Source organism: Cyrtonyx montezumae, unplaced genomic scaffold (assembly GCF_038088225.1).
Source record: "Cyrtonyx montezumae isolate F1298 unplaced genomic scaffold, pur_monq_1.0 scaffold_165, whole genome shotgun sequence".
NCBI classification, from domain to species: Eukaryota; Metazoa; Chordata; class Aves; order Galliformes; family Odontophoridae; genus Cyrtonyx; species Cyrtonyx montezumae.
The window spans coordinates 13,510-15,279 of record NW_027071898.1 but is presented as its reverse complement, the minus strand read 5'-3'; the positions used below and the strand labels follow the sequence as shown (position 1 = coordinate 15,279).

General features: G+C 63.3%; 1 protein-coding gene across 1 annotated transcript in view; it reads right to left on the bottom strand.

Moving 5' to 3' along the window:
• Window positions 1–1,770, bottom strand: part of CLN3 (CLN3 lysosomal/endosomal transmembrane protein, battenin) — a gene marked incomplete at both ends in the record, with an annotated part of 42,497 nt that overhangs the window by 27,324 nt on the left and 13,403 nt on the right. The gene's annotated exons all lie outside the window — the stretch shown is intronic.

The following is a 1,770-nucleotide window of genomic DNA, read 5'->3' as shown; positions in this document are numbered from 1 at the left end:
TTAGGGGGAAGTTATGGGGCACCGCTGTGGGGCACGGTTATGGGGCATGGTTAGGGGGCACAGTTATGGGGCACAGCTGTGGGGCACGGTTATGGGGCACGGTTAGGGGGCACAGCTATGGGGCACCACTATGGGGCACAGGGCATGGTTAGGGGGCACAGCTATGGGGCACCGCTATGGGGCACGGTTAGGGGGCACAGCTATGGGGCACTGCTATGGGGCACCACTATGGGGCACGGTTAGGGGGAAGTTATGGGGCACCGCTGTGGGGCATGGTTAGGGGGCACAGTTATGGGGCACAGCTGTGGGGCACAGTTAGGGGGCACAGCTATGGGGCACCACTATGGGGCACAGTTATGGGGCATGGGGCATGGTTAGGGGGCACAGCTATGGGGCACAGCTGTGGGGCACGGTTATGGGGCACGGTTAGGGGGCACAGCTATGGGGCACCACTATGGGGCACGGTTAGGGGGAAGTTATGGGGCACCGCTATGGGGCACGGTTAGGGGGAACAGTTATGGGGCATGGTTAGGGGGCACGGTTATGGGGCACAGTTATGGGGCACCGCTGTGGGGCACGGTTAGGGGGCACCGCTATGGGGCACAGCTGTGGGGCGCAGTTATGGGGCACGGTTATGGGGCATGGTTAGGGAGCACAGCTATGGGGCACAGTTATGGGGCACGGTTAAAGGGCACGGTCAGGGGACAGTTATGGGGCACAGTTATGGGGCTCAGCCCCACAGATCCCTCAGCCCCATAATCGCTCTGCCCCACAGATCCCTCCCCTCAGCCCCATAGATCCCTCAGCCCCAGATGACCTCTGCCCCACAGATCCCTGCCCCACATACCGCCCCACAGAGCCCCTCAGCCCCACACATCCCTTCTGCCCCACAAATCCCCTCTGCCCCACAAATCCCTGCCCCACACATCTCTCTCTGCCCCACAGATCCCTGCCCCACACATCGCCCCACAGATCCCTGCCCCACAGATCACCCCACGCGCTCACAGCACCAGGAAGAACGCGGCGGAAGTCCCGCCCCCCAAAACGGCACTTTTCCGCCGGAAGGGACGTCACCAAAACGCACGACACCGCGGGGGGGGCGGAAGTGCGTAACCTAAGCCCCGCCCACTCCCGGGGCTCAGCCAATGGGAGGCGCCAAGCACTGCCCCACAGATTCTCGCCCCATAGATCCCTGCCCCACAACTCAGCCCCATAGAACCACTCCCAGCCCCACAGATCCCCGCCCCATAGCTCTCAGCCCCACAGATCTCTGCCCCATAGAGCCGCTCCCAGCCCCATAGATCCTCGCCCCATAGATCCCCACCCCACAGATCTATGCCCCATAAAACCGCTCCCAGCCCCATAGATCTCCGCCCCATAGATCCTTATCCCATAAATCCCCGCCCCACAGCTCTCAGCCCCATAGATCCCCGCCCCATAAATCCTTTGCCCCACTGATTTCTGCCCCACTGATTTCTGCCCCACGGATCCTCGCCCCATAAATCCTCTGCCCCACCGATCCTCTCTCCGCCCCACAGATCCTCTGCCCCACCGATTTCAGCCCCACCGATTCGCGCACTCAGTCCGCGTTCGTCGCCGCGACGGAAGTGACGCCGAATCCCGCCCCCTCGCACGACTTCCGGCGGAAACGCAAGCGACGCAACATCCGGCCCTCAAGCCCCGCCCACGCGGCGCCCGACCAATGGGGAGCCGCCTTTATTAACCACGTGACGCGGAAGCTCCCGTTAGGGGGGGAAGTCACGTGGCGTG